This window comes from Vidua macroura (genome assembly GCF_024509145.1).
Source record: "Vidua macroura isolate BioBank_ID:100142 chromosome W unlocalized genomic scaffold, ASM2450914v1 whyW_random_scaffold_74, whole genome shotgun sequence".
In the NCBI taxonomy this organism is placed as follows: Eukaryota; Metazoa; Chordata; class Aves; order Passeriformes; family Viduidae; genus Vidua; species Vidua macroura.
Window position 1 is genome coordinate 1,844,156 of NW_026530539.1, and position 7,910 is coordinate 1,852,065.

A 7,910-nucleotide genomic window follows, 5' to 3' on the forward strand; every position below is an offset into this window, starting at 1 on the left:
GTCATTTTCAGAGACCTGGAATAATGGCATTGTCTGTATGCAGACAGAGCAGCTTTTCCAAGTGTTAAGGTTCTGTTGAGTAACTGTATTTAAAATTATTCCCTGATAACCAGCTTTCACTTTTTCCTAATTTAATGTTCTTATTTCTTTAGTCAGATCTCTGTTGCTTTTTGCCTTCCATTACTATTACAGTATTTTAATAACGTACATAGATGAAAAAATATTTGTCTTGGTGTTATAGATGAGTAATACAATGGCTGACTCTCACAATTCAAGAGCAAATATTAAGAGAAGTTTTGTAGATGTATAGTTATGTTTCCCTTCCCCCTTGCATTGTTATCACGGGATGGCCTGGGTAGTCGGGGCATTTGGGAGGGTTGGCTTGTGACTCTGGTAGCACCTGACCTCCAATCAAGATGTAAGAAAGTGATCTCCACCAGTGGACAGCGAAGAAGGAGTTGATTGACATGACTTTGGGAGGGGCTAAAGGTATAAAGAGCAGAACATCCATTTTGTGGACGAGCACGTGGTGATAGAATCCTTTGCTCCCAGAGCTGTATTATTTTCTTTATTCAGTCTTCTGTTGTATTTTTTTGAGAGACAACTGCTAACTTTAAAATTTTTAAAAGGTTTATTAAACCTTAACAAAAATACAACAAAAGGACTAAATAAGGAAAAATTGCAGCACTAGAAACTGCCCTTGTGGCTGCCTACCACATGGCCAGCTCATCTTCAAGATGGATGCTCAGTCTTTTATACTCCTGGGGGGTTGCATCAGCCAACCCTGGCCCCTCCCAAAGTCTGTCAGTCAACTCTTCTTTGCCGTTTATTGGTGCAGATTGCTTTCTTGTAACTTGATTGGAGGGTCAGGTGTTGTCAGGCCGCGCCTCCTTAGCAACAAGCTTTTCCATTCCCAACTGCCCCATGTAAGGGGCACATGTGCACGCCTTCTTTCTACATGTCCTAGACAACCCAGGCTGTCTGATGGCAACAATACAGGGGGGAGGGGGGAGGGAACTATGGCGAGAACAGAGGACATCTAAACAACAATAACGTAACTATACATCAATAAATCTTCTCTTAATATTCACACAGTATTCATCCCTTAATTGTAAGAGCCAATCATCTCATTATCTGTCTATAACATTTTGATAAGGTTTTAATAAACCTTCTAAATTTTTGAAAGTGAGTATCAGTTCTCACATTGGTTTGAAAGACAGGTGTCTGCTAGGGAAGGCAGGAGCCTCCTCTGGAATGGAGAATGTAAACCCTCTCCCTCCAAATTATTATAATTTTGAAATTAAGGGGGTCTCAGGCAAAGATGAGGATAGGGATAACAGTTTTTTACCGGTATGTATAACAAGGCAAACAAAACAACAATAACTATGGCATTAACAACAAACAGAACTAGGGACTGAGTAAAAGCCTTTTTGGCTGCTGGCACTTTCCCCTTTGGTGCAGTTACTGTCACAGCCGGCAGGAATGAGCAAAAATCCCGGGGTGATGGACGAGATGTATCAGAAGTTCTGTGGTGGTAACTGGAACTCTGGGATGGTGCCAGCTACAGCGTGGAGAAACCCAGAGCAGTACCAAAGGAACAGCAGGGGCAGCGCAGCGGTGGCTGGCTCTGAGCAGAGCAAGGAGAGGAGAAGTTCAGGATTTCCCGGGGCACACGAGCAGGTGGTGATAGTGAGACATTAATTTTGAAGAATTAAGAATTTTAGGAAAGTTAAGATGATAGTTAAATTAGATGTTGCTGATTTAGCGGAAGTAGATAAATAGGCTTTGCTCATAGTTAACAGTAGCCGGATCTTAGATAAGATATCCAGGATCTAGTAACTCATTGCTTGTCAACTTTATGTTTGGGTAGCTGTGCTTATCATGAAAAACAGAATGTGATAAACGACTTCTGGAAGCAGTCCAGTTGCCAGAGAAAGTAGCAATCATGCACATTAAGGACCATCAGAAGATAAACTCAGAATTGGAAGAAGGGAACGAGCTGGCAGATAAGGAAGCAAAAGAAGCGGCAAAAAAATTGAGGTAATATCTGAGGCAGCCCTGATTCCAGATGGGCAAATTTCCCTCGAAGGTAAGCCAAAATACAACAAATTAAACAAAAAAAATTGATCCATGAGCAAAAAGGAGACTATAACCAAGAGGGATGGGCCACCATAGAAGGGAAATTAGTTATAGCCTTCTATTTATTATGGTCCCTAATAAGGGAAGAACACCAGAAAACACATTGGGGAATTGATGCCCTATATAAATATCTAAATGAAAGAATCATAGCTAGACATTTATGAGCCACTATTACCCAAGTGGCTCAACAATGTGACCTTTGCCTCCAGACCAACCCCAAGAATATTCCCAAACCAAAACTTGGCCAGATTGGGAAGGGTCATGGGCCTAGGCAGCAATGGCAGATCAGTTTCACAGAATTGCCAAGAAAAAGGGGGTATAAGTTTTTACTGGTGCTAACAGATACCTTTTCAGGATGGCCAGAAGCATCCCCCACCAGGACTGCCAAAGCTCAGGAGGTAACTAAGGTATTGGTACAGGAAATCATATCACACTTTGGAGTCCTGGCCACAATCTCTTCAGATATGATCGCTCTAAATAAACAACTTAGAGCAATTGAAAAATATGTGGCTGGAACTTGGGGTACAGGGCTCAATGCACCAGTGCAACCTGGAGACTATGTATATGTTAAGTCTCTTACAGAGAAAGCCCTGGAACCACAATGGGAGGGACAGTACCAAGTGCTCCTTACTACCTTCACTGCAATCAAGATTAAGGAACAAAATGCTTGGATCCACCACAGCCGTGTTAAGAAAGCTCCAGAAGCCACTTGGAGAATAACACCGGGTGATGGTGAACTGAAACTGAAACTTACCCAGACAAAATTAATGTATCATGGTGGGTGGGGATTTTTGCTAAAGTGTTGTTTACAATCATAGTTGTAATCCAAAAATTAGAAAGTACTCCTAGCCAGAGCAATGCTCAATGGCCTTGGTCCCAAGCCTTTACTCAATACACCGGATCTATGGGGAAACCTTCCGATTTAAAAGGTTTAAATCTAACAACTCTGGTCATGCGCAGTAACCAAATATATAAAAAGCAGGAGTGGCAGAAACAGAGGCTGTGGTCACTTCAAGGGACCATAGGGCAGGTACTTAAGATAGGGTGTTGAATGATTAATGGGACTACCCATAGTAAAGCAACCCAAATCAGTGTGAATAAGCGCTGGAAGATTTGCAATCATCCAAATGAATTAGACTGTTGGCACAACTTCACATTAAGACAAACTGTCGACGTGGTTTGCCTCTGGGCCCACAACACTGTTGGGCTGTCTTTCAAATTTACGATAAGCGCTATACCCAAGCCTGTTACAACCCAACCCAGCACTCAAGCACAAACCCAAAATACGCCATTTAAGCTTGAATGTTATAAGGAATACAGGTCAACAAAAACTGTTATTTAACCCAGAATGGTCCTTTAAATGTGTCGAACTGTTAGTGCAAACGAATATCTCGACGGTTCAGCCAGCTTGCTCCCCCTTCCTAAGGTCGTCCTTCGAGGGATGGACAAAATGGCTAGAAAAACAAGTACACTTCAGAGACAGAATGCAAAGGCATCTAACCGGGATGTTAGGGACCGGGTTAGGGGTTTTGAATGGGATTGACTCCGAAATATTAATGAACAAATTAGCTGTAGCAACTAGCAATCTGATAACATTAAAACAGCCTTTACAATCATCTCTATTAGCATTGGGAAATAGTCAGTGGCAAGTCTCAAGGGTGCTGCCAAGATGGAGAGAAATTGAAGATCAAGACCATAGCTTAATAGTAGACGCATTAAAGGGGGCACAGGATAACATATCTTTAGCCCTTAGTTGTATACAAACACAATTATGGATACAGTCAACAGCTGCTTTAATCATAAGAGAAGGAAGTGAAGGGGTGTTTCCAGCGGAAGTACGAAAGGTTGTCAGGGACAGTGCTACAGACTTTGAGAGAGACTTCCAGTCTTGGTTGACCATGGTAAATTTTACATATAATCCCACCACTAACACGGCCACTGCCTTTGTGCTCACTGTACGTAATGCCACAGTTCACGCTATTCACGCCATTGTTGCCTTAGGGCTAAGTCATGAAAAGTCATTATTATACCCCTCAGAACACAGGGTTATGGGCTTGGAAAATCCAAGGGAAATGGCAAACCGTTAACTTAGAGCCTTGCATTGCTCAGGAACAACAGGGATTCATCTGTGAAAGTAATTTGATTAGTGCTCAAGACATATGCCTTGACACTGACCAAGGCATTTGACATTTTGAGATCCACCCAGACACCAGACAACAAACTGTACTAGTGTATATAGGTGATGGCTGTGTGTGTTTAAGGACTGTGTGTGATGTCATAGAAATTGATAAGAACAAGGTCCCCTTATCTGTTAAGAATCATTACAATTTTTGTATTTGCAACTTTATTAAGGTTACTTGGTGTGACTTTGTATATTCAGCACCAGTCGTATCCCACCAGTTAATAAAATCAAACTACACGACATACAATGAATTACCACCCACACCCATTGGAATGAATTTAACCCTGGTAAAGCAATTAATGAAGCATCAAGATCTAATCATGACATAACCGAAATAAACAGAGTCCTGCAAAGAGTAAAACAAGACACAAGTCATAACTGGTGGGATGCACTATTTGGATGGTCACCAACTGCAACTGGGATCATGAACACTTTATGTCACCCCATTATAGCTTTATTAATTTTAGTTACTATAAGTTTAATGATATCTATTTTAACACTCATGTGGAATTGGAGGATGTTAAAACGCGTGGCCATTATGACTTCACTCTCTAGAACTCATAGAATCCTGCTGAAGGAGAACTGTCATGATGGTAGGTCAGAATTTAAATCAGGACCCCTGTAGTAAAAGAATTTATTATATTTTAAGAAAAGGGGGGACTGAAATAGAGATTTTTGGAGTTCACTTGAGTTAACAAAATGAATTAAGCATTTAAATTTTAGCTTGTAGAGTTATGTGTTGAATTTTAACCTTTTACTTAAGAAACCTCTGCCATGGTACAAAGGGCATAGGAAAATGCAAATTTCTGAAGCTTCTTGCATAAAGAACAATACTGGAGGAAGCCAAAGATGCAAAGAACCCAGATAAAGGGGTTCCTCTGTCTCCAAGCTTATCAAGACTGACAGACTTACTCAGATAAGCACCAAAGGACCAAAAGCGCACTCGCAAAAAGTTCAAAAGTTCAGTCATGAGGAAGACCACAATCTTCAGCCTCAGGACCACCGAGAGACCCCCATACAACCACCACAGCAAACCACGCATGCCCAGAAGGGCGTGGACCTATTTAGCATGAGAGGCGAGGACAGGCAGGTCAAGGGGTTGAATATGCATGGAAAAGTAGTGTAATGTATTGCATATGGAACACCTTTGTGAATAAAGATGTGGGTCAGACTGAGGCTCAGGGCACAAGTTTTTGGAGAGAGATCTCGCTTGTGCCGGGCGCTGACATACATACCCACTTCATAACTACACCAGGTTGTGGAATCTATTTATTTATTCCGCATATCGTTTCACTCAGGCAAACATATGGGAATAGGAATACCAGTTCTTTACTAGGAAAACTAAAAATACAAATGCAATAGTACAAACTAACAAAAAACTATAGAGCCAGAATGCGACCGGACACCCTGTGGGTCAGGGTGGTGGTAGCAGTCTTATTAAATGGTGGCTGCAGTCCTCATGGAGTGACAGGTGTGGTTCTGTTGAAGCAGTGGTCCTGTAGAAGGGTGTAGTTTTCCTCTGAAGGTCCAGTAGTAGTCTAGATGGGCCTGGTCTTCTTCATGGAATCCAGCGGTAAAACATATTTCTTGGCATTGGCTTCCCCTTCCTCATAGGTGGCAACCTTCTGGGGCGAGGTCAAAAAGGGTAACCCAAATATCATTTCATAGGGTGACACCCCCAGATCTGACCAGGGTTGGATTCTAATTCTTAATAAGGCTAAAGGGAGACGTTTTATCGATGACATTTGGGTTTCAATCATTAGCTTAACTCGAGTTCTTTTAAGAGTTTGATTCATCCTCTCAACATGACCAGCACTCTGTGGATGCCATGGAGTGTGTAACTCCCATTTCACTCCCAGGGCTTGAACAACTTTCTGCAATATCTTAGATGTGAAATGAGTTCCATGATCTGAATTAATCCTGTTTACTATCCCATACCAGGGAAATATTGATTCTAGAAGTGTTTTACTCACAATATTGGTATTGGCTTTAACAGTGGGTACCGCCTCTACTCAATGAGTCAAGTGATCTACTATCGCTAGCAAAAATTTCAACTGTTGTACCTGGGGAAGCTCAGTAAAGTCTACTTGGATGCTTTGAAAGGGCCTTAAGGCTAGTTCTTGCCCTCCTCTGGGTGTTTTCCTCATGACTTTACTATTCACTTGTTGACATATTATACACTGTTTAGTTACTTGTTTAGCTATTCCAAAAATTCCTATGCAGCCCCAGTCCCTTAGAAACTGATCGTTTAGCGCCTGAGTACCCCAATGTGTTGTACTATGCATGCCTTCCAGCATTTTCTTGGCAAGGGGTTTATTCAACACTGAGCTCTCATCTGCTAATCTCCACTTCCCTTCATTATCTTTCTTGGCTCCTATTTTAAGGAGTTCTTTCTCTTCTGTCTCATTGAATATGGGGACTTTTTGAATTTCTCTCATGGGGGTTAATATTATTATTAATTTTTCTGTCCCGGATTCGGTTGCAGTCTTAGCTTCTAAATCTGCTAAATTGTTCCCTTGTGCCTCTTGAGTCGCCCCTTTTTGATGTCCTTTAACATATACTACTGCCACTTCTTCTGGTAATTGTAAGGTTTCTAATACCTCTAAAATAAATTTTTCGTGAATCAGTCCCTTTCCCTTTGAATTTAATAGCCCCCTCTCTTCCCAAATTTTTCCAAATGTGTGCACTACTCCAAAAGCATATTTTGAGTCTGTATATATTATTCTTCTTTTCTGTGTTAATATTTCCAGAGCTCACTTTAGGGCATATAACTCACATACTTGGGCTGACCAGTTGGAAGGTAACTCTCCCTTTTCTATGGCCGCTAACTCTTCATCATGCCTCGATACCCGGTGCCCCTGGATTATCCTTGAAGATCTATCGATGTACAATTGTTTCCCTCCTTGGAGTGGTTGATCTGTTAGGTCTTTTCTTACTTTAGTTTAATAGTTTATAACCTTTAGGCAATTATGTACTAGTCCCTCATCTGGTTCTCCATACAAAAACTGGGCTGGTTGAGTTGGTTACTCACGATTAGTTCTTAATCATTATCTATTAAGATGGCTTCATACTTTAACACTTGGGAATCAGTGAACCATTTCTCAGCCTTTTCACTGAGGATACTTCTAATTGAGTGTGGGGTATATATCTTCAATTTTCCCCTGGAGGTTAATTTTTTGCTTTCCTCTACGAGTACAGCAGTCGCTGCCATTGCCTGAATGCAGGTTGGCCACCCCCAGCTGACAGGGTCTAGCAGTTTTGATAAATAGGCCACTGGTTTCCTGGATTGTCCCCAGTCCTGGGCTAGTACTCCATGAGCTACCCCTTTTTTCTATATCTACAAATAGAAGGGTTTGTCTAAGGCAGGAAGACTCAGTGCTGGTGCACTGACTAATTTTTGCTTTAAAGCTTCAAACTTTTGCTCATCATCTTCTTCCCACCTAATCTCTTCTTCTACTAACTTTTTGTCTTGGTTTGAAAAGACAGGAGTCTGTGAAGGAAGGCAAGGGCCTCCCATGAAATGGAAAAGGTAAAACCCCTCCCTCTGAATTGCCACAATTTCAAAATAAAAAGGCTCTCAGGCAAAGAT